Raw genomic sequence first — 24,357 nt, 5'->3', positions numbered from 1 at the left:
AAGCAACTCGATTATCTGTGAGAGTAGAACAGTTAACAGCATGTCTTGGTTGCAAAGTCCACATGTGTTAGCTACACAGCCAGACCCCGAGAAAGAATTCAAAGTTAACTATATCAGCCAAGCAACTGAGAAGAAGCAACAGAAAGAACAAAACGTGCTCGTTTTAATCATGAAAGAGCGAGAGTTACTCCCCAGTTTCTATTGTCATAAATAACAGGAAGCTGTCTCTGTTATCGTGGTAAAAATGCTTAAGCATGTCTCAGCTTGCTGCGTTGAGGCTGCTTATAATTTATTTTGTTATGTTTAAAAGTGCAAACACTCTAAAATGGATTGTCCGCATTAACTTTAATGTCTGTAAAATTTGTCGTTAAAGTTCCAAAGGAATCCGTCTTAATTGTCAGTTCTTTGATTCCTAAAGCCTTATCTTTCCTTTTACTTTCACGTAGTTTTTTTTTTTTTCTTTTACACAAGATCTCTGACGATTAGCGAGTGATTGAGCGTTTTCTCATTCAACAGTCAGTCAATACGAGGCAGTCTTTCAGGCAGGATAAATGCTGTTTTTCAACCCGTTCTGCCACACGGCGGACACAAAAAATAGAATTAACTCTTCAAAGCCTTGTCCAACTTTGTAAAACGACTGAATATTTTTTGTTTTTTCTAATCGCTGAAAAGTCCTTTCATTGCTACTAACAGCAGACACGTGCTTATCCAATATTCCAAAGTTAAGAAAGTTAAGGAATATATCCGTGTGCCATAACGGGTTCATAATTCTGAGACAATTGAAGGGAATCATTGCCTACATAATGCTAACAATGCCTAATCTGACTGCTAAATTTGGACTTTGAAGACATTCTTAACAGAGCGAAACACAACGTAGTCGGCAGGATTCGACCTGCGCTGGGAGACCCCAATGGATTTCTAGTCCATCGCCTTAACCACTCGCCACGACTACAGGACTCAGCTGCCAGCGATATAGCTTTAGGCGTAAATTTTTTTTTTTTTGTTTTTTTTTTAATTTTCTCTTTCTTTCACTTGTGAAAATTACTGTTAATTATTGAGTCTATGGAAGGAAACTACAGTGGTCCCATCATGCTTTCATTTGTTACTTATTTCTTGATTTAAGTTTTCTTTTTTGGCTGAATTCTATGTTGAGACACAAAATTTCACCCGAGAACAAAGGGAGATAAGTAAGAAACACAGCTGATACGGATATTAAGGAAAACAACGACGGGCGACGTGTAGTGTTGCAAGTGCGGAGCCGATTGTTTGTCAGCTCTTCTTTACTTCTCCTCTTCTTTAGCCTTTGCTGCCTCCGAAGAAGGCTGACGTGCATGATTTACTGATCCCCGTTCTTATTAGATTCGTTTCACATCACATGTGAATTCTGTCATTTTCACCCAGAATCATTAGTAAATTTAAGCCTTCAGACCCTGGCAGTACCTTTCACCCATAGCACTGCAACGAAAAGAAATAAATGAGGTTTGTGTTAAAATGGCTTACAGTCTTCCTCTCCAAATTCAGACCAACAAGTGATTTTGAGGCTTAATCTTTGAACACGACTGTTTTTTAAATCATTAGTATCAATATCAGTATAGTTATGTTGGTCACTGCTTTGGGGGTTTGCAGCGTATGGCGTTTGAACGGCAGCTGATCATTTTCTAGACTGCACTCAAATGCTTTGCTGCAGTCTGTGCCGAAAGGACACTTAACTTTGCACAAGCGCGTCAGTATTCGTGTTGTGAACAGAAACTGGTAAGCTGTCAACGGAATGTGTTCTTATGCCTCCCATTGATTGCAGCATCTACCAGTTTTTGTTAATTGAGCCGTGAGCTACTGAGAAGATTTGCAAATTGTATTGGGCGAGTGGCAAGTTAAGGCTTAATACCTTGAATTTGCTAAAGTTTAAACTACGTAGCCGGCAGGATTCGAACCTGCGCGGGACAACCCCAATGGATTTCAAGTCCATCGCCTTAACCACTCGGCCACGACTACTGACGGTAGGGCCCTGCAATCGCGCCTGAATTCCTTCAATCGTCGAATCGCCCTTTCTTCTGTTTGTCAATATGTGCTCTGAAGACATTTGGACTGGAGCAGGAGCGGTAATATTACGGTCTATTTCTGAACATCCTTAAGGAGGCAGAGGATTTCAAGCGACTCGATTATCTGTGAGAGTAGAACAGTTAACAGCATGTCTTGGTTGCAAAGTCCACATGTGTTAGCTACACAGCCAGACCCCGAGAAAGAATTCAAAGTTAACTATATCAGCCAAGCAACTGAGAAGAAGCAACAGAAAGAACAAAACGTGCTCGTTTTAATCATGAAAGAGCGAGAGTTACTCCCCAGTTTCTATTGTCATAAATAACAGGAAGCTGTCTCTGTTATCGTGGTAAAAATGCTTAAGCATGTCTCAGCTTGCTGCGTTGAGGCTGCTTATAATTTATTTTGTTATGTTTAAAAGTGCAAACACTCTAAAATGGATTGTCCGCATTAACTTTAATGTCTGTAAAATTTGTCGTTAAAGTTCCAAAGGAATCCGTCTTAATTGTCAGTTCTTTGATTCCTAAAGCCTTATCTTTCCTTTTACTTTCACGTAGTTTTTTTTTTTTTTTCTTTTACACAAGATCTCTGACGATTAGCGAGTGATTGAGCGTTTTCTCATTCAACAGTCAGTCAATACGAGGCAGTCTTTCAGGCAGGATAAATGCTGTTTTTCAACCCGTTCTGCCACACGCGGACACAAAAATAGAATTAACTCTTCAAAGCCTTGTCCAACTTTGTAAAACGACTGAATATTTTTTGTTTTTTCTAATCGCTGAAAAGTCCTTTCATTGCTCCTAACAGCAGACACGTGCTTATCCAATATTCCAAAGTTAAGAAAGTTAAGGAATATATCCGTGTGCCATAACGGGTTCATAATTCTGAGACAATTGAAGGGAATCATTGCCTACATAATGCTAACAATGCCTAATCTGACTGCTAAATTTGGACTTTGAAGACATTCTTAACAGAGCGAAACACAAACGTAGTCGGCAGGATTCGAACCTGCGGGGAGACCCCAATGGATTTCTAGTCCATCGCCTTAACCACTCGCCACGACTACAGGACTCAGCTGCCAGCGATATAGCTTTAGGCGTAAATTTCTTTTTTTTTGTTTTTTTTTTTTTTCTCTTTCTTTCACTTGTGAAAATTACTGTTAATTATTGAGTCTATGGAAGGAAACTACAGTGGTCCCATCATGCTTTCATTTGTTACTTATTTCTTGATTTAAGTTTTCTTTTTGGCTGAATTCTATGTTGAGACACAAAATTTCACCCGAGAACAAAGGGAGATAAGTAAGAAACACAGCTGATACGGATATTAAGGAAAACAACGACGGGCGACGTGTAGTGTTGCAAGTGCGGAGCCGATTGTTTGTCAGCTCTTCTTTACTTCTCCTCTTCTTTAGCCTTTGCTGCCTCCGAAGAAGGCTGACGTGCATGATTTACTGATCCCCGTTCTTATTAGATTCGTTTCACATCACATGTGAATTCTGTCATTTTTCACCCAGAATCATTAGTAAATTTAAGCCTTCAGACCCTGGCAGTACCTTTCACCCATAGCACTGCAACGAAAAGAAATAAATGAGGTTTGTGTTAAAATGGCCTTACAGTCTTCCTCTCCAAATTCAGACCAACAAGTGATTTTGAGGCTTAATCTTTGAACACGACTGTTTTTTAAATCATTAGTATCAATATCAGTATAGTTATGTTGGTCACTGCTTTGGGGGTTTGCAACGTATGGCGTTTGAACGGCAGCTGATCATTTTCTAGACTGCACTCAAATGCTTTGCTGCAGTCTGTGCCGAAAGGACACTTAACTTTGCACAAGCGCGCTCAGTATTCGTGTTGTGAACAGAAACTGGTAAGCTGTCAACGGAATGTGTTCTTATGCCTCCCATTGATTGCAGCATCTACCAGTTTTTGTTAATTGAGCCGTGAGCTACTGAGAAGATTTGCAAATTGTATTGGGCGAGTGGCAAGTTAAGGCTTAATACCTTGAATTTGCTAAAGTTTAAACTACGTAGCCGGCAGGATTCGAACCTGCGCGGGGAAACCCCAATGGATTTCAAGTCCATCGCCTTAACCACTCGGCCACGACTACTGACGGTAGGGCCCTGCAATCGCGCCTGAATTCCTTCAATCGTCGAATCGCCTTTCTTCTGTTTGTCAATATGTGCTCTGAAGACATTTGGACTGGAGCAGGAGCGGTAATATTACGGTCTATTTCTGAACATCCTTAAGGAGGCAGAGGATTTCAAGCGACTCGATTATCTGTGAGAGTAGAACAGTTAACAGCATGTCTTGGTTGCAAAGTCCACATGTGTTAGCTACACAGCCAGACCCCGAGAAAGAATTCAAAGTTAACTATATCAGCCAAGCAACTGAGAAGAAGCAACAGAAAGAACAAAACGTGCTCGTTTTAATCATGAAAGAGCGAGAGTTACTCCCCAGTTTCTATTGTCATAAATAACAGGAAGCTGTCTCTGTTATCGTGGTAAAAATGCTTAAGCATGTCTCAGCTTGCTGCGTTGAGGCTGCTTATAATTTATTTTGTTATGTTTAAAAGTGCAAACACTCTAAAATGGATTGTCCGCATTAACTTTAATGTCTGTAAAATTTGTCGTTAAAGTTCCAAAGGAATCCGTCTTAATTGTCAGTTCTTTGATTCCTAAAGCCTTATCTTTCCTTTTACTTTCACGTAGTTTTTTTTTTTTTTTCTACACAAGATCTCTGACGATTAGCGAGTGATTGAGCGTTTTCTCATTCAACAGTCAGTCAATACGAGGCAGTCTTTCAGGCAGGATAAATGCTGTTTTTCAACCCGTTCTGCCACACGCGGACACAAAAATAGAATTAACTCTTCAAAGCCTTGTCCAACTTTGTAAAACGACTGAATATTTTTTTTGTTTTTTTCTAATCGCTGAAAAGTCCTTTCATTGCTACTAACAGCAGACACGTGCTTATCCAATATTCCAAAGTTAAGAAAGTTAAGGAATATATCCGTGTGCCATAACGGGTTCATAATTCTGAGACAATTGAAGGGAATCATTGCCTACATAATGCTAACAATGCCTAATCTGACTGCTAAATTTGGACTTTGAAGACATTCTTAACAGAGCGAAACACAAACGTAGTCGGCAGGATTCGAACCTGCGCGGGGAGACCCCAATGGATTTCTAGTCCATCGCCTTAACCACCGCCACGACTACAGGACTCAGCTGCCAGCGATATAGCTTTAGGCGTAAATTTCTTTTTTTTTTTTTTTTTTTTTTTTTTTAATTTTCTCTTTCTTTCACTTGTGAAAATTACTGTTAATTATTGAGTCTATGGAAGGAAACTACAGTGGTCCCATCATGCTTTCATTTGTTACTTATTTCTTGATTTAAGTTTTCTTTTTGGCTGAATTCTACGTTGAGACACAAAATTTCACCCGAGAACAAAGGGAGATAAGTAAGAAACACAGCTGATACGGATATTAAGGAAAACAACGACGGGCGACGTGTAGTGTTGCAAGTGCGGAGCCGATTGTTTGTCAGCTCTTCTTTACTTCTCCTCTTCTTTAGCCTTTGCTGCCTCCGAAGAAGGCTGACGTGCATGATTTACTGATCCCCGTTCTTATTAGATTCGTTTCACATCACATGTGAATTCTGTCATTTTTCACCCAGAATCATTAGTAAATTTAAGCCTTCAGACCCTGGCAGTACCTTTCACCCATAGCACTGCAACGAAAAGAAATAAATGAGGTTTGTGTTAAAATGGCCTTACAGTCTTCCTCTCCAAATTCAGACCAACAAGTGATTTTGAGGCTTAATCTTTGAACACGACTGTTTTTTAAATCATTAGTATCAATATCAGTATAGTTATGTTGGTCACTGCTTTGGGGGTTTGCAGCGTATGGCGTTTGAACGGCAGCTGATCATTTTCTAGACTGCACTCAAATGCTTTGCTGCAGTCTGTGCCGAAAGGACACTTAACTTTGCACAAGCGCGTTCAGTATTCGTGTTGTGAACAGAAACTGGTAAGCTGTCAACGGAATGTGTTCTTATGCCTCCCATTGATTGCAGCATCTACCAGTTTTTGTTAATTGAGCCGTGAGCTACTGAGAAGATTTGCAAATTGTATTGGGCGAGTGGCAAGTTAAGGCTTAATACCTTGAATTTGCTAAAGTTTAAACTACGTAGCCGGCAGGATTCGAACCTGCGGGGTAACCCCCAATGGATTTCGAGTCCATCGCCTTAACCACTCGGCCACGACTACTGACGGTAGGGCCCTGCAATCGCGCCTGAATTCCTTCAATCGTCGAATCGCCCTTTCTTCTGTTTGTCAATATGTGCTCTGAAGACATTTGGACTGGAGCAGGAGCGGTAATATTACGGTCTATTTCTGAACATCCTTAAGGAGGCAGAGGATTTCAAGCGACTCGATTATCTGTGAGAGTAGAACAGTTAACAGCATGTCTTGGTTGCAAAGTCCACATGTGTTAGCTACACAGCCAGACCCCGAGAAAGAATTCAAAGTTAACTATATCAGCCAAGCAACTGAGAAGAAGCAACAGAAAGAACAAAACGTGCTCGTTTTAATCATGAAAGAGCGAGAGTTACTCCCCAGTTTCTATTGTCATAAATAACAGGAAGCTGTCTCTGTTATCGTGGTAAAAATGCTTAAGCATGTCTCAGCTTGCTGCGTTGAGGCTGCTTATAATTTATTTTGTTATGTTTAAAAGTGCAAACACTCTAAAATGGATTGTCCGCATTAACTTTAATGTCTGTAAAATTTGTCGTTAAAGTTCCAAAGGAATCCGTCTTAATTGTCAGTTCTTTGATTCCTAAAGCCTTATCTTTCCTTTTACTTTCACGTAGTTTTTTTTTTTTTTTTACACAAGATCTCTGACGATTAGCGAGTGATTGAGCGTTTTCTCATTCAACAGTCAGTCAATACGAGGCAGTCTTTCAGGCAGGATAAATGCTGTTTTTCAACCCGTTCTGCCACACGGCGGACACAAAAAATAGAATTAACTCTTCAAAGCCTTGTCCAACTTTGTAAAACGACTGAATATTTTTTGTTTTTTCTAATCGCTGAAAAGTCCTTTCATTGCTACTAACAGCAGACACGTGCTTATCCAATATTCCAAAGTTAAGAAAGTTAAGGAATATATCCGTGTGCCATAACGGGTTCATAATTCTGAGACAATTGAAGGGAATCATTGCCTACATAATGCTAACAATGCCTAATCTGACTGCTAAATTTGGACTTTGAAGACATTCTTAACAGAGCGAAACACAAACGTAGTCGGCAGGATTCGAACCTGCGGGGAGACCCCAATGGATTTCTAGTCCATCGCCTTAACCACTCGGCCACGACTACAGGACTCAGCTGCCAGCGATATAGCTTTAGGCGTAAATTTCTTTTTTTTTGTTTTTTTTTTTAATTTTCTCTTTCTTTCACTTGTGAAAATTACTGTTAATTATTGAGTCTATGGAAGGAAACTACAGTGGTCCCATCATGCTTTCATTTGTTACTTATTTCTTGATTTAAGTTTTCTTTTTGGCTGAATTCTATGTTGAGACACAAAATTTCACCCGAGAACAAAGGGAGAGAAGTAAGAAACACAGCTGATACGGATATTAAGGAAAACAACGACGGGCGACGTGTAGTGTTGCAAGTGCGGAGCCGATTGTTTGTCAGCTCTTCTTTACTTCTCCTCTTCTTTAGCCTTTGCTGCCTCCGAAGAAGGCTGACGCGTGCATGATTTACTGATCCCGTTCTTATTAGATTCGTTTCACATCACATGTGAATTCTGTCATTTTTCACCCAGAATCATTAGTAAATTTAAGCCTTCAGACCCTGGCAGTACCTTTCACCCATAGCACTGCAACGAAAAGAAATAAATGAGGTTTGTGTTAAAATGGCCTTACAGTCTTCCTCTCCAAATTCAGACCAACAAGTGATTTTGAGGCTTAATCTTTGAACACGACTGTTTTTTAAATCATTAGTATCAATATCAGTATAGTTATGTTGGTCACTGCTTTGGGGGTTTGCACGTATGGCGTTTGAACGGCAGCTGATCATTTTCTAGACTGCACTCAAATGCTTTGCTGCAGTCTGTGCCGAAAGGACACTTAACTTTGCACAAGCGCGTTCAGTATTCGTGTTGTGAACAGAAACTGGTAAGCTGTCAACGGAATGTGTTCTTATGCCTCCCATTGATTGCAGCATCTACCAGTTTTTGTTAATTGAGCCGTGAGCTACTGAGAAGATTTGCAAATTGTATTGGGCGAGTGGCAAGTTAAGGCTTAATACCTTGAATTTGCTAAAGTTTAAACTACGTAGCCGGCAGGATTCGAACCTGCTGGGGAAACCCCAATGGATTTCAAGTCCATCGCCTTAACCACTCGGCCACGACTACTGACGGTAGGGCCCTGCAATCGCGCCTGAATTCCTTCAATCGTCGAATCGCCCTTTCTTCTGTTTGTCAATATGTGCTCTGAAGACATTTGGACTGGAGCAGGAGCGGTAATATTACGGTCTATTTCTGAACATCCTTAAGGAGGCAGAGGATTTCAAGCGACTCGATTATCTGTGAGAGTAGAACAGTTAACAGCATGTCTTGGTTGCAAAGTCCACATGTGTTAGCTACACAGCCAGACCCCGAGAAAGAATTCAAAGTTAACTATATCAGCCAAGCAACTGAGAAGAAGCAACAGAAAGAACAAAACGTGCTCGTTTTAATCATGAAAGAGCGAGAGTTACTCCCCAGTTTCTATTGTCATAAATAACAGGAAGCTGTCTCTGTTATCGTGGTAAAAATGCTTAAGCATGTCTCAGCTTGCTGCGTTGAGGCTGCTTATAATTTATTTTGTTATGTTTAAAAGTGCAAACACTCTAAAATGGATTGTCCGCATTAACTTTAATGTCTGTAAAATTTGTCGTTAAAGTTCCAAAGGAATCCGTCTTAATTGTCAGTTCTTTGATTCCTAAAGCCTTATCTTTCCTTTTACTTTCACGTAGTTTTTTTTTTTTTTTCACAAGATCTCTGACGATTAGCGAGTGATTGAGCGTTTTCTCATTCAACAGTCAGTCAATACGAGGCAGTCTTTCAGGCAGGATAAATGCTGTTTTTCAACCCGTTCTGCCACGCGGACACAAAAATAGAATTAACTCTTCAAAGCCTTGTCCAACTTTGTAAAACGACTGAATATTTTTTTGTTTTTTTTGTAATCGCTGAAAAGTCCTTTCATTGCTACTAACAGCAGACACGTGCTTATCCAATATTCCAAAGTTAAGAAAGTTAAGGAATATATCCGTGTGCCATAACGGGTTCATAATTCTGAGACAATTGAAGGGAATCATTGCCTACATAATGCTAACAATGCCTAATCTGACTGCTAAATTTGACTTTGAAGACATTCTTAACAGAGCGAAACACAAACGTAGTCGGCAGGATTCGAACCTGCGGGAGACCCCAATGGATTTCTAGTCCATCGCCTTAACCACTCGCCACGACTACAGGACTCAGCTGCCAGCGATATAGCTTTAGGCGTAAATTTCTTTTTTTTTTTGTTTTTTTTTTTTTAATTTTCTCTTTCTTTCACTTGTGAAAATTACTGTTAATTATTGAGTCTATGGAAGGAAACTACAGTGGTCCCATCATGCTTTCATTTGTTACTTATTTCTTGATTTAAGTTTTCTTTTTGGCTGAATTCTATGTTGAGACACAAAATTTCACCCGAGAACAAAGGGAGATAAGTAAGAAACACAGCTGATACGGATATTAAGGAAAACAACGACGGGCGACGTGTAGTGTTGCAAGTGCGGAGCCGATTGTTTGTCAGCTCTTCTTTACTTCTCCTCTTCTTTAGCCTTTGCTGCCTCCGAAGAAGGCTGACGTGCATGATTTACTGATCCCCGTTCTTATTAGATTCGTTTCACATCACATGTGAATTCTGTCATTTTTCACCCAGAATCATTAGTAAATTTAAGCCTTCAGACCCTGGCAGTACCTTTCACCCATAGCACTGCAACGAAAAGAAATAAATGAGGTTTGTGTTAAAATGGCCTTACAGTCTTCCTCTCCAAATTCAGACCAACAAGTGATTTTGAGGCTTAATCTTTGAACACGACTGTTTTTTAAATCATTAGTATCAATATCAGTATAGTTATGTTGGTCACTGCTTTGGGGGTTTGCAGCGTATGGCGTTTGAACGGCAGCTGATCATTTTCTAGACTGCACTCAAATGCTTTGCTGCAGTCTGTGCCGAAAGGACACTTAACTTTGCACAAGCGCGTTCAGTATTCGTGTTGTGAACAGAAACTGGTAAGCTGTCAACGGAATGTGTTCTTATGCCTCCCATTGATTGCAGCATCTACCAGTTTTTGTTAATTGAGCCGTGAGCTACTGAGAAGATTTGCAAATTGTATTGGGCGAGTGGCAAGTTAAGGCTTAATACCTTGAATTTGCTAAAGTTTAAACTACGTAGCCGGCAGGATTCGAACCTGCGCGGGGAAACCCCAATGGATTTCAAGTCCATCGCCTTAACCACTCGGCCACGACTACTGACGGTAGGGCCCTGCAATCGCGCCTGAATTCCTTCAATCGTCGAATCGCCCTTTCTTCTGTTTGTCAATATGTGCTCTGAAGACATTTGGACTGGAGCAGGAGCGGTAATATTACGGTCTATTTCTGAACATCCTTAAGGAGGCAGAGGATTTCAAGCGACTCGATTATCTGTGAGAGTAGAACAGTTAACAGCATGTCTTGGTTGCAAAGTCCACATGTGTTAGCTACACAGCCAGACCCCGAGAAAGAATTCAAAGTTAACTATATCAGCCAAGCAACTGAGAAGAAGCAACAGAAAGAACAAAACGTGCTCGTTTTAATCATGAAAGAGCGAGAGTTACTCCCCAGTTTCTATTGTCATAAATAACAGGAAGCTGTCTCTGTTATCGTGGTAAAAATGCTTAAGCATGTCTCAGCTTGCTGCGTTGAGGCTGCTTATAATTTATTTTGTTATGTTTAAAAGTGCAAACACTCTAAAATGGATTGTCCGCATTAACTTTAATGTCTGTAAAATTTGTCGTTAAAGTTCCAAAGGAATCCGTCTTAATTGTCAGTTCTTTGATTCCTAAAGCCTTATCTTTCCTTTTACTTTCACGTAGTTTTTTTTTTTTTCTTTTACACAAGATCTCTGACGATTAGCGAGTGATTGAGCGTTTTCTCATTCAACAGTCAGTCAATACGAGGCAGTCTTTCAGGCAGGATAAATGCTGTTTTTCAACCCGTTCTGCCACACGCGGACACAAAAATAGAATTAACTCTTCAAAGCCTTGTCCAACTTTGTAAAACGACTGAATATTTTTTGTTTTTCTAATCGCTGAAAAGTCCTTCTTTCATTGCTACTAACAGCAGACACGTGCTTATCCAATATTCCAAAGTTAAGAAAGTTAAGGAATATATCCGTGTGCCATAACGGGTTCATAATTCTGAGACAATTGAAGGGAATCATTGCCTACATAATGCTAACAATGCCTAATCTGACTGCTAAATTTGGACTTTGAAGACATTCTTAACAGAGCGAAACACAAACGTAGTCGGCAGGATTCGAACCTGCGCGGGGAGACCCCAATGGATTTCTAGTCCATCGCCTTAACCACTCGGCCACGACTACAGGACTCAGCTGCCAGCGATATAGCTTTAGGCGGTAAATTTCTTTTTTTGTTTTGTTTTTTTTTTAATTTTCTCTTTCTTTCACTTGTGAAAATTACTGTTAATTATTGAGTCTATGGAAGGAAACTACAGTGGTCCCATCATGCTTTCATTTGTTACTTATTTCTTGATTTAAGTTTTCTTTTTGGCTGAATTCTATGTTGAGACACAAAATTTCACCCGAGAACAAAGGGAGATAAGTAAGAAACACAGCTGATACGGATATTAAGGAAAACAACGACGGGCGACGTGTAGTGTTGCAAGTGCGGAGCCGATTGTTTGTCAGCTCTTCTTTACTTCTCCTCTTCTTTAGCCTTTGCTGCCTCCGAAGAAGGCTGGCGTGCATGATTTACTGATCCCCGTTCTTATTAGATTCGTTTCACATCACATGTGAATTCTGTCATTTTTCACCCAGAATCATTAGTAAATTTAAGCCTTCAGACCCTGGCAGTACCTTTCACCCATAGCACTGCAACGAAAAGAAATAAATGAGGTTTGTGTTAAAATGGCCTTACAGTCTTCCTCTCCAAATTCAGACCAACAAGTGATTTTGAGGCTTAATCTTTGAACACGACTGTTTTTTAAATCATTAGTATCAATATCAGTATAGTTATGTTGGTCAGAGGGTAACTAAAACTAATCCCATTAATATATTAATAAAAGCCAAATTTTATAGCTCCCTTACAGGGAAGACAAATACGTCCAGGGATAGAAAACAAACAAAACCAAAGAGAAGGTTGAGTATTTATTAGTTAAAGAGCCATGGTCCGTGGAAGTTGGTGTAAAAATCAAGAAGGCTTCAGTCAATTATAATAAATTTGTCATACTGTTCATTGTACCCCTCCCTTATATTATCGCCAAGTATTCCAGCAACCTCCAGAAAACATCTCATAGTTAGCATAGCAAGTAGAGTCAAGAAAGAAATCCACAATCTGGACGGGTAAATTCTTAATCTTTTTCCTTTGTAACATTAAAAATATATATATATATATATATATATATATATATATATATATATATATATATATATATATATATATATATAAAAACAAAGTCCTAAAAACATTTTTCTTTTTACATACAATTTTTTGTTTTTCCCCCGGGAAAGTTAAAGGGGCAAGGTTTTTTTTTTCTTTTTTTTACCCCCCCCTTTTTTTTCCCTCTTTTTTGCATTTTTTGGGTTTTGGAAACTTTGACTGACAGTTTTTTAGTAAATAAAGGAATTTTCTTCTTAAAAATTTTTAAAAAATTCCTTTTTTCAAACCTCTTTTTCAAAGGGGGCTGCCATTTCGGGAGGTGTTTTTTCTCTCGGGTAATAGGGGCATATTTTTTTTCAAAAAAATTCCCCAAAAACTTTAAAATTTTTGAATTTAAAAAAGTTTTTTAAAACCAAATTTTAATTTAAATTTAACAAAAAAACCCAAGGAAATTCACGGGAAAAAAACCCAAAACAAAACTTTTATTTTTTAAGGTGCAGGGTTAAACCCCAATTTTAAGCCAATCCCAATACAACGCAAACCCCCCAAAAACCCTTAAAAATTGTTTTCCCTTTAAAGATTCCCCATTTTATTTACTTTATTATTTTATTATTTCATAATTTTTATATTTGGACAAGGGGCCGCCAGAACCCGAGGAAAATTTTTGAAGAAAAAAGGTTTTTCCCAAAATGAAAACAATTTAAAAAATCCATCTTTTTATTTTTGAAATTTTCCCTCCTTCATTTTTTTTCAACAAGTGAAGGGGAAAGGGTTTTTTTTTTGGAAAGTCATCCCCACAAAACAATGGCTTCCTCGTAAAAGGGGGGCCCAAAACCCAAATTTTTTCAACCGAGGGAAATTTTTTTCTTTCCCCAAAATTTTTTTAAAGATAAACAAAATGAAAAGTTGGAAGGGTTAAATTAATTTTTTTTTCTAAACTCTTATTTTTAAATTTTTTAAGTTTGAAATTGAATAAAAAAACCTTTTTTTTTTAAAAGGGAAAGGGCAAAAGGAAAAGACAAAAACCCCAACGGGGGGAAAAACCCCCGCCCCTGAGTTTAAGGGTCTTGCCCTCCCGACTGAGCTGGGGGGGCCACAGAAATGGGTGTACCAGGGCCCTCTGTCAGATTTATATGGAAGTGTTAATTTGGGCCCTGCCCCTCACTAGTCCCTGGATGAGCCCGACGTTGCTTTTTTTAAAAAAAACATTTGTTTTTGAAAACGAAGTTAACCATCCTCCTGTCTGAGAGTTTGGCATCCATATAACCCTGCGCATTGTCAATTTCCCGAAAATGGGGGCGGATGAGGCAACCCCCGCCTATTTGTGGCCGTTGGTGTCATTTACCCTACAGTTACAGCTGAGAGGTATGAAATTAAAGCGGCTCGTGGATACACTTCCATGTTAACTCCCCAGAGAACTGTGACAAAACTTTTTTTTACCACATGGTTTCTTTCCTAAGACTGACTGATATATATTTTGTTTTTTTCCCCTTCCGGGAAAAATTTGGGGCAATGGTTTTTTATTTATTTTTTTTTTTCCTTCTCTCTCTCTCTCTCCCTCTCTCTCTCTCCCCTCTCTCTCTTTTCTATCTCTCTGTGTTTTTTTGAAACTTTGCATGTACAGTTTTTAGAATAAAAGGGGTAAACGTGAATATAATTTTTTTAAAATAGATTGAAAGAGAAAATTTCGTTCTTGAAGAATTTTGTTTAAAATTGTCACAGACTGGGGGGCTGCATTGAGTGTTCTGGATGGACTGTCTTTTTTGTCTTTTGGGTGAATGATGGGGCCATTTTCTTTTTCAATTAAAGTTGCAGGCAAAACTGAATAGAAAGTTTGTTGAATGTTAAAAAATTTTTTTTCTCTAAAACTAAATTATTTTTAATTTAAATGTAAAATCATGCGGATGAATGAAAAAACCCAAAAAGGTGTATGCGATGGAAAAAACCTTAAACAAGTAACCAGTGTTGATAATATTGCTGCTGGCCCGTGGGGTCAACCGCAACCTTGGTTTTTCCCGCTCTAAAACTGAGCAACCCGGCCTGCCCCACAAACCTCTTTTTAAAAAAAATCTGCCCTTTCACTGTTTTAAAATTTTGATCATTATCTTTTATCTATCTATCTACCTTTATCTATCAATCTTTCTATCTTTTCCCGAGTTCATCATGGGGTTTTTCCTTGTCCATGAATCCGAGGATCCCTTTTGTCAGCATATAAAAGGGGCGGGGCAAAAGAAAATCAATTTATTCTAAGAATCCATTTTAATCATTGTTTGATAATTTCTCTCCTTCTTTTTTTTCTATCACAGTGAAGAGGGGAAAGGCTCGTTTTTTTTTTTTTTTTTTGGCAAACGTTCGTTCCCCACACAGACAATGGCTGCTTACGTTCAAGACTGGATCAAATCTAAAGCCCCAAATTTTTCACACATTTCTGTTTTTTGAGCAGTTTTTTCCCGGGCCTCTCTGATTTTTTTGAAACCGGGGATATCAGACAAATGAAAAGTTCAGAATGAGCACGTTTGGGGACATTTTGTTACTTTAGACTCTTGCAGGTGTAGGCCTTTTTGTTTGGATAGAGTTTCCAATAGATCAGCTAGCTTATCTTGCAACAGATTAAAGTCATTTCCTTAAAAGGGGAAAAGGACAAAACCCGGAAGGGGCTCAACCCCCACCCTGGAAAGAGCCCATGCCACCGACTGAGCTACCCGGGCCAAAAATGGGTGTACCATCCCTCTGTAGATTTATATGGGTAATTTAATTGGCTTCGCCTGCCTGCTCCTGGCTGGGGATGAGTGAGCGTTGCTTTTTTAAAAGAACATTTCGCGTTTGCAAGAAGTTAACCATCCTCCTGCTCCTGAAGTTGTAGCGATCCATCATAATCCCCTTTGTCAACTTCGAGTAATGGGGGCGGATGAGGAATCCGCCCCATTTTGGCCCTTTGGTGACCCCCACAGTTACAGCTAAAAAGGGAAATTAAAAGCGGCTGTGGATACACTTCCATGTTAACTGCCCCAGAGAACTGTGACCTTAACTATTTTTACCACATGGTTTCTTTCCTAAGACTGACTGATATATATTTTTTTTTCTTCCTTCCAGGAAAGTTAAATGGGCAATGGATTTTATATTTATTCATTTGTTTTTTTCCCTTCTCTCTCCCCCTCTCCCCTCTCTCTCTCTCTCTTCTCCTTTCTTCTCTTGTGTTTTTGAAACTTTGACTGTAAGTTTGTTAGAATAAAAAGGGTAAAACGGAATATAATTTTTCTTTAAAATAGATTGTAAAGAGAAATATGCTTCTTGCCAGAATTTTGCTATAAATTGTCACAGACGGGGGGCTGATTGAGTGTTCGGGAGGGGACTGTCATTTTGTCTACCTGGGTGAATGATGGGGATTTTCTTTTAAATTTAAAGTTCAGGCAAAACTGAATAGAAATTTTTGAATTTAAATAAATGTTTTTTTTAAAACTCAATTAGTTTTAATTTAAATGAAAAAATCATGCAGGATGAATGAAAAACCCTAAGGTAAGTTATCGATGGAAACAAACCTTAAACAAGAAACCAGTGTTGATATTTGCTGGCCGATGGGGGGGTCAACCCCCACGACCTTCGTTTTATCGCCTAACCAACTAGCAACCGGAATTGCCCCATCAAACCCTTTTTAAAAAATCTGTCCTTTCACTGTTTTAAAATTTTTAAAATCATCTATCTTTTTCTTTATCTTTTATCTATCTATTATCTATCAATTTTTCTATCATTTCGAGTTCATCATGGGGTTTTTCCCTTGTCCAGAATCGAGGATACCTTCGTAATATAGAAGAAGCGGGAAAAAAGAAAATCAATTTATTCTAAGCAATCCCCTTTAATCATTGTTTGATAATTTCTCCCTTCATTTTTTTTTCATATCACGTGAAGGAGGGGGAAAAGGCTCGTTCTTTTTTTTTTTTTTTTTTGGCAAACTTTCTGTCTCAAAAGACAATGGCTGCGTTAGTTCAAGACGGGATCAAATCTAAAGTCTCAATTTTTTCCCACATTTCTGTACTTTGAGCAGTTGTTTCGCACTTTTGCATTTTTATTAAACCTGGGATATAGACAAATGAAAAGTTCAGAATGACCCCGATGGGGACATTTTGTTACTTGTCCTTTTGCGGGGTGGCCTATTTAAGGATAGAGCTTTGGCAAATACATAATAGACTTATCTTGGGAATTTTAGATTAAGAAGTCATTTCCTTCAAAGGAAAGGACAAAACCCCCCAACGTAACCGAACCCCCGACCCTAATTAAGGCCCATGCCCTCCCGACTGAGCTAGGGGGGACAGAAATGGGTGTCCCCGTGCCCTGTCAGATTTATAGGGAAGTGAATTAAGGGCCCCGCCTCCCCACAGTGCTCGGATGAGTCACAGGCGTTGCATTTTAAAGAAACATTTCTTTGACAAAAGAACCATCCTCCTGCCCAGAGATTGTAGCATCCCCCCAAATCTCGCATTGTCAACTTCCGCAGTAATGGGGACGGATGAGGCAACCCCGCCCTATTTGTCCTGTTGAGTGTCAACCCTACAGTTACAGCTGAGAGGAAAGGGAAATTTAAAAAGGGGCTCGTGGAACACTTCCATGTTAACTGCCACAAGAACTGTGACCTTGAACTTATTTTACCACATTTTTTCCCAAGACTGACTGATATATTTTTGTTTTTTTCCCCTTTCCCGGGAAAAGTTAAATGGGGCAATGGATTTTATATTTATTCATTTGTTTATTTCCTTCTCTCTCTCTCTCTCTCCCCTCTCTCTCTCTCTCTCTCTTTCTTCTCTCTTGTGTTTTTGAAACTTTGACATGTACAGTTTGCTTAGAATAAAAAGGGGTAAAACGTGAATATAATTCTTTTTTTTTAAAATAGATTGAAAAGAGAATATGTATTTCAACTTTGCTATAAATTGTCACAGACTGGGGGGGCTGCACTTGAGTGTTCTGGATGGACGTCTTTTTTGTCTACCTGGGTGAATGATGCTTGAAGCACCTCAAGAGTGACTAAGACGTCATGCTCCCACACCATATCTCAGCATGCTAGACGGGTCAGTAAATTATTTAACGGTTATAATTTGATTTCCTGTCCTATGCTGATGTCACAGACCTGATTGGCAAACAACGTTCAGATGTCAAATAGCATTTCACTTCTGACTTTGGAATTGTGCTCCTTGATATTTGATGAATCCGATATCGCATATGTTAGATTCCGTTATGTCTTGTGAGCGTTACCAGATACGCTGTAGGTTGATTACGCACTGTAACTATTCTTAAGAGATTGGGCTTAAATTTAAGGTTATTCCCACTGCTGATTTTTGACTGTAGCATTACAGGGCTTTATGTGATTAGTACCATGCTCTTAGTACATTTCTTTACTGAATTAAATCAGCTCTGAATGTCATGATCATAATTTTTTCATAATTACTTCATAATTGGAACTCCCTTGCTTGTAGTTATCTAATTGCATGTGTCTGAATAGGTAAGGTGAATTCTATTTTGAAAGATTTAGCTATACTTTTCTACAGTTCTGAAATTACGTAATGTAATTCTATGTTCTGAGACATGTTTATTATTGAATATGGTCATTTATACTTAAAGTTTTCAACTTATCATAACTTGTGTAATTTGTGTTAACTTCATTGTTAACTTTATAATATCTGTACCTAATGACTGAAATTAAGAACCTGTTTGAAATGTCTTCCTGTTAAATTTGATTTATTTCTACATATTATTTGCATTTCTTCTATTCTCATCTCTCATTAACTTGCTTTACTGCTTAAATTTTGGATTGGAATGAATCTTTCTATTAAATCAATTATTAAAATTTAATCTTGATTAAATCTTCATTATTCTTTATTAAATAGGTAATCATGTTTAAGTTAGGTAGACGATTATATTACAATCCACAAACTTATGTCATTTAATTTCAATTCAATTCTATATTTTACTTTAAGATATTCTGATTTTTTTCATTATTACTGGTCATCAACATGAAATTAAACTGCCTTAATTGGTAATTAATCTTTATATATTTATTTGCATTGTCATCACTACTCTTAATTAACCAGTCAATTCCTTCATGTGAATTACTCTCTTAACTTGAATTTATTAATTTTTAATTCTAGATCTTTTCATTTTTTGAATCTCTGTTCAATTATATGAATGAATAATAAGTGTTACTCTAATTTTAATTACTCATTTTAAATGTACATCAACTTTCAAATGGTCAATCAAACTCTTAAGTTGTACATCTTTGACATTGTCTAATTTGCACTGCTTTTGAGTGGATAACTCTATTGCAATTAAATTAGCTTACCTTGCAGTTTCGATGAAAGTTCTTGAAACTGATTTAACAAAGATGATTTGCCTTCGATATTTTATCAGAATGTCACATTAATTTTTTCTGCCTCGATCATGGCAATTATTTTTCTGTGGTATTGTCTTACCAGGCTCTTCATTGACATTCTTTACTTGTAATTGTGAAGTCAGCGTGCATTTTGAAATTAAGCTTGCACATATGTTAAACGATGCTCCGAATTTGTTTTGCATGAGTAATCGCGTGATCACTCTAGTTGCGTGAGTTTGATGATTAAATTGCACTTTGGTAGAAGTTATCCTTGCTGAATTGCAATCTGTAAATTGGATTTAATTACTTTTTTAAGCAATAGATCTCTTCAATTTAATGTGAAATGATTTCCTCTATTCACTAGAAGTTACGAACATTTGATATATTCTTTTTTTGCCGAATTTACCTGCTTACTTTACGGTCTTATACTATATTAATTAATTTGTTAAAATTTACTGCATCTTTTTCTTATCTGTTTTCTCTCTTACTTTGATTTTAATAAGTAAGATGCTTTACTAATTAATTTTGATATATTATTTTTGTAGATAGGATTTCTTCATATTTGTAAATTGAATAGTAAAGTATTAAATTTAAGATCCATCTTAAACTCTTATTAATTCTCATTTTTTTAAATAGCATAAGCTTTTATTTTTTTTAATAACTCTATTCACCTGAAGTAACGTGAAGTCAATCTAGAACTTTAAAATTTCCACATTATTAACTGCATTTTCAACTTATCATTTAATCTCAATCTTTAAATTCATAATTTCTATAATTTCTTTATTCTATTCTGTCAACTGTACTTTTTTTTACTTGACTTAATACATTTCTTATCTACAGTTTCTTAAGCTTTCATAAACTAATGCCATTTCTAAAGTCTTCTTAATCATTTTTTGAAAATCCATTTTATTAAAATGATCATCTTATGTCAATTTTTTTTGTCTTTTGCAATAGTTTTGATGATATGCATTATTTTCAAAATTCAGATTACAGATGTTCCTCATTCTATTAAATCAGTTCATCATTGATCAAATGACTACTTTTGTCTAGTAGCGCACTTTAGATTATGTTTTAAGTTACTAGTTATATTAGCTAGTAACTTATGATAAGTCTTCATCAAGATGATTAAAGCAACATTTTGGCTTTACAGCCGATTCATTTTATGGTACGATCCATAAATTGGTTGCAGCTCGTGATTTGGAAGAATTTGTCCTGCCTTTGTTGTATTCCAGGCTTAATAGCCTGCAAGAGTTAATCCTCCTCTTTAGATTAGGTCCTCAAATTGCTTGGTCAATTCTGTTGTGCTGATAATGCGCTTGCCTTTGTTTATCATGGAGCATTATCCTTTCTGTTCTTCCATCTTGAGTGTTACTTGACTTATTTTACCGATGGTTTAACATCACAAACCTCTTGTTAAAATCTGCCTTCACTCTAATTTGTATCTATCTATCTATCTAATCTATCTATCTATCTATCTATCTATCTATCTATCATTTCCGAGTTCATCATGTGGTTTTCCTTGTCCATGAATCCGAGGATACCTTCTGTGCAGCATATAGAAGAAGCGTGCGAAAATGAAAATCAATTTATTCTAAGCAATCCACTCTTTAATCATTGTTTGATAATTTCTCTCCTTCATTTCTTTTCATATCACAGTGAAGAGACGGAAAGGCTCGTCTCTTTTTTTTTTTGGCAAAACGTTCATGTCTCCACACAGACAATGGCTAAGCGTTACGTTCAAGACTGGATCAAATCTAAAGTCTCAATTTTCACACATTTCTGTACTTTGAGCAGTTGTTTCCTGCACTCTCTGCATTCATTTATTGAAACCTGGGATATCAGACAAATGAAAAGTTCAGAATGAGCACGATGTGGACATTTTGTTACTTGCTAGACTCTTGCAGCGTGTAGGCCTATTTAAGTTTGGATAGAGCTTTGACGAATACGATCGCTAGACTTATCTTGCAATTTTCAGATTAGAAGTCATTTCCTTCAAAGGAAAAGGACTAAACCGCCCAACGTGGGGCTCGAACCACGACCCTGAGATTAAGAGTCTCATGCTCTACCGACTGAGCTAGCCGGGCCACAGAAATGGGTGTACCACGTGCCTCTGTCAGATTTATATGGAAGTGAATTAATCTGGCTTCGCCTGCCTGCTCACTAGTGCTGCGGATGAGTCACAGCGTTGCATTTTAAAAGAAACATTTGCGCGTTTGCAACAGAAGTTAACCATCCTCCTGCTCCTGAGAGATTGTAGCGATCCATCGATAATCTGCGCTATTGTCAACTTCACGCAGTAATGTGGACGGATGAGGCAATCCGTCCTATTTGTGGCCTGTTGAGTGTCAGCTTACCCTACAGTTACAGCTGAGAGGTATGAAATTAAAGCGCTCGTGGATACACTTCCATGTTAACTGCCCACGAGAGAACTGTGACCTTGAACTTATTTTACCACATGGTTTCTTTCCTAAGACTGACTGATATATATTTTGTTTTTTTCCCCTTCCAGGAAAGTTAAATGGGGCAATGGATTTTATATTTATTCATTTGTTTATTTCCTTCTCTCTCTCTCTCCTCTCTCTCTCTCTCTCTCTCTGTCTATCTCTCTGTGTGTTTTTGAAACTTTGACATGTACAGTTTGCTTAGAATGAAAGGGTAAAACGTGAATATAATTCTATCGTTTAAAATAGATTGTAAAGAGAGAATATCGCTGTCTTGCACAGATTACTTTGCTATAAATTGCTCACAGACTGAGGGCTGCACTTGAGTGTTCTGGATGGACTGTCATTTTGTCTACTCTGGGTGAATGATGGAGCGATATTCATTTCAATTAAAGTTGCCGAGGCAAAACTGAATAGAAAGTTTGTTGAATGTTAAATAAATGTTTTTTCTCTAAAACTCAATTAGTTTTAATTTAAATGTAAAATCATGCAGGATGAATGAAAAAACCCTAAGGTAAGTATGCGATGGAAACAAACCTTAAACAAGTAACCAGTGTTGATAATATTGCTGCTGGCCCGTACGGGGATCGAACCCGCGACCTTGGCGTTATTAGCACCACGCTCTAACCAACTGAGCTAACCGGCCAAACTGCCCCATCAAACCTCTTGTTAAAAATCTGTCCTTTCACTGCTTTAAATTTGACGATCTATCTATCTATCTATCTATCTATCTATCTATCTATCTATCTATCAATCTTTCTATCATTTCCGAGTTCATCATGTGGTTTTCCTTGTCCATGAATCCGAGGATACCTTCTGTGCAGCATATAGAAGAAGCGTGCGAAAATGAAAATCAATTTATTCTAAGCAATCCACTCTTTAATCATTGTTTGATAATTTCTCTCCTTCATTTCTTTTCATATCACAGTGAAGAGACGGAAAGGCTCGTTCTTTTTTTTTTTTTGGCAAAACGTTCATGTCTCCACACAGACAATGGCTAAGCGTTACGTTCAAGACTGGATCAAATCTAAAGTCTCAATTTTCACACATTTCTGTACTTTGAGCAGTTGTTTCCTGCACTCTCTGCATTCATTTATTGAAACCTGGGATATCAGACAAATGAAAAGTTCAGAATGAGCACGATGTGGACATTTTGTTACTTGCTAGACTCTTGCAGTGTAGGCCTATTTAAGTTTGGATAGAGCTTTGATGAATACGATCGCTAGACTTATCTTGCAATTTTCAGATTAAGAAGTCATTTCCTTCAAAGGAAAAGGACTAAACTGCCAACGTGGGCTCAACCACGACCCTGAGATTAAGAGTCTCATGCTCTACCGACTGAGCTAGCCGGGCCACAGAAATGGGTGACCACGTGCCTCTGTCAGATTTATATGAAGTGAATTAATCTGGCTTCGCCTGCCTGCTCACTAGTTGCGGATGAGTCACAGACGTTGCATTTTAAAAGAAACATTTGCGCGTTGCAACAGAAGTTACCCATCCTCCTGCTCCTGAGAGATTGTAGCGATCCATCGATAATCTGCGCTATTGTCAACTTCACGCAGTAATGTGGACGGATGAGGCAATCCGTCCTATTTGTGGCCTGTTGAGTGTCAGCTTACCCTACAGTTACAGCTGAGAGGTATGAAATTAAAGCGCTCGTGGATACACTTCCATGTTAACTGCCCACGAGAGAACTGTGACCTTGAACTTATTTTACCACATGGTTTCTTTCCTAAGACTGACTGATATATATTTTGATTTCTTCCCGGCATAAGGCAGTTTATTATTCTTGTTATTTTTGATCCTTCTTTATTCTCTCTCGATTGGTTTACTGTTTTTAAACTTTGGTTACGTTCTTGATAAAGAATAATAAATCTCTTGAATAGGTAAAGACTGTAGCATCGACGATCTTGTATGCCAGCTGGCATGGGTCGTACGTCATCTGAATAGGGCTTTGATTCTTAAAGTGCTCATGACTATTTTTATTTAAAATTTTCTTCTATTCTTTATAATAATCTCTGTTCAAAGAGGTATTCGAAATCCTAACTTTCAGTTGGAAATCATGTCCTTAATCACCTACTTTGGTATACGTTAGCATTGCTTACGCAATCGAAGCTCGTATGAAATTCTTACTTTATTTGCAGACATATTATCTACTTCAGCTGCTATAATTCATTAACAGTCTTTCTTTTGAGATTTTCCTTTCATGTTCATTTCTTGGAATAGAAAGAAAGTTAAATGACACTATTATATCTTGTACATTGAGTTGAATTTCCTATTATGTTTCTTTAATAAAAGAGCAGTGATTGTAATTATATTAGCATGTCATCTAAACAATAGATGTAAACTTTTTTCAAGACGGACTTTCCAAGATATTCAATTCTTGCTTCTGAGCGATTGCACGATTGATATAAACCTGTTTTGCAATAATTTTGCAGCTGATTTACATCTGGTTTGCCTTGTTACTTTACATTAATTTGGTAATATACGTACATTCTCTTATGCGAAACTATTAAGAATTTTATCAATGTAATTGGTATCAGACTCCTTTTGTTTTGTCTTCCGCTATCTTTATCGGAGAGGTTTATCTTATTTGTTTGATTTGAATCTCTTTCACTCATATACAATGCTTTACCATGGTATTTAAATGAAATTTACGTTTCAGCTGGAAGCTTATGAGTTTATGTATTCGTTTTAAATTCTTCAGCTTAGGATTTGCTTCTCTTCTTTCTTTCACTTTGACCTTTAGTTGATGTTAGATATGATAAAGTTTCTTGATTTTCAATTAGATTGAAATATTACTTGATATTTCCATTGATCTTGTAAGTACAATGTTTGT

At 37.7% G+C, this 24,357-nt stretch overlaps 12 non-coding genes across 12 annotated transcripts; all 12 read right to left on the bottom strand.

Moving 5' to 3' along the window:
* Positions 1-1,910: 1,910 nt before the first annotated feature.
* trnas-uga lies at positions 1,911-1,992 on the bottom strand. Its single transcript has one exon. It is a non-coding gene; the product is annotated as a tRNA-Ser (tRNA).
* A 1,029-nt stretch (positions 1,993-3,021) lies between these two features.
* trnas-aga lies at positions 3,022-3,100 on the bottom strand. The gene has a single exon. It is a non-coding gene; the product is annotated as a tRNA-Ser (tRNA).
* Positions 3,101-4,058: 958 nt separating this feature from the next.
* On the bottom strand, positions 4,059-4,140 carry trnas-uga. Its single transcript has one exon. It is a non-coding gene; the product is annotated as a tRNA-Ser (tRNA).
* A 1,028-nt stretch (positions 4,141-5,168) lies between these two features.
* On the bottom strand, positions 5,169-5,248 carry trnas-aga. Its single transcript has one exon. It is a non-coding gene; the product is annotated as a tRNA-Ser (tRNA).
* Positions 5,249-6,215: 967 nt separating this feature from the next.
* Positions 6,216-6,296, bottom strand: trnas-cga. Its single transcript has one exon. It is a non-coding gene; the product is annotated as a tRNA-Ser (tRNA).
* A 1,027-nt stretch (positions 6,297-7,323) lies between these two features.
* On the bottom strand, positions 7,324-7,403 carry trnas-aga. The gene has a single exon. It is a non-coding gene; the product is annotated as a tRNA-Ser (tRNA).
* A 961-nt stretch (positions 7,404-8,364) lies between these two features.
* On the bottom strand, positions 8,365-8,445 carry trnas-uga. The gene has a single exon. It is a non-coding gene; the product is annotated as a tRNA-Ser (tRNA).
* Positions 8,446-9,468: 1,023 nt separating this feature from the next.
* trnas-aga lies at positions 9,469-9,546 on the bottom strand. Its single transcript has one exon. It is a non-coding gene; the product is annotated as a tRNA-Ser (tRNA).
* Positions 9,547-10,511: 965 nt separating this feature from the next.
* On the bottom strand, positions 10,512-10,593 carry trnas-uga. The gene has a single exon. It is a non-coding gene; the product is annotated as a tRNA-Ser (tRNA).
* A 1,029-nt stretch (positions 10,594-11,622) lies between these two features.
* Positions 11,623-11,704, bottom strand: trnas-aga. The gene has a single exon. It is a non-coding gene; the product is annotated as a tRNA-Ser (tRNA).
* Positions 11,705-21,089: 9,385 nt separating this feature from the next.
* Positions 21,090-21,161, bottom strand: trnak-cuu. The gene has a single exon. It is a non-coding gene; the product is annotated as a tRNA-Lys (tRNA).
* Positions 21,162-22,090: 929 nt separating this feature from the next.
* On the bottom strand, positions 22,091-22,164 carry trnai-aau. The gene has a single exon. It is a non-coding gene; the product is annotated as a tRNA-Ile (tRNA).
* Positions 22,165-24,357: the final 2,193 nt, after the last annotated feature.

This window comes from Polypterus senegalus, unplaced genomic scaffold (genome assembly GCF_016835505.1).
Source record: "Polypterus senegalus isolate Bchr_013 unplaced genomic scaffold, ASM1683550v1 scaffold_5061, whole genome shotgun sequence".
Lineage (NCBI taxonomy): Eukaryota > Metazoa > Chordata > Cladistia > Polypteriformes > Polypteridae > Polypterus > Polypterus senegalus.
This window is presented reverse-complemented; position numbering and strand designations above follow the sequence as displayed.